A 307-nucleotide genomic window follows, 5' to 3' on the forward strand; every position below is an offset into this window, starting at 1 on the left:
TAAAAAGTCGTTGAAAAACCAAATACAAAGACACGACGCAAGCACATAGAAAAATTCGTGAGGTCCGCTGGTGCGTTCCGTTGCTTAGTTGGTATAGCATCGGACACGATAAACTAGAAGACGTCGGTTCGAATCCGGCCGGATCGAAGGATTTTTCTCTGAGTGTTCGATCTTTGTATTAATAATTATAACAAACTAGTGGAGTAATTTCCCAAAAAAATAATTGAATATCAATTCAATAAAAATTTAAAAGATTATTATCATTATTCCGTGTCCCTTCTTGTATTTATATGTAGACATTTATCGA

This window comes from Hyposmocoma kahamanoa, unplaced genomic scaffold (assembly GCF_003589595.1).
Source record: "Hyposmocoma kahamanoa isolate Upper Pololo Valley unplaced genomic scaffold, ASM358959v1 102, whole genome shotgun sequence".
NCBI lineage: Eukaryota > Metazoa > Arthropoda > Insecta > Lepidoptera > Cosmopterigidae > Hyposmocoma > Hyposmocoma kahamanoa.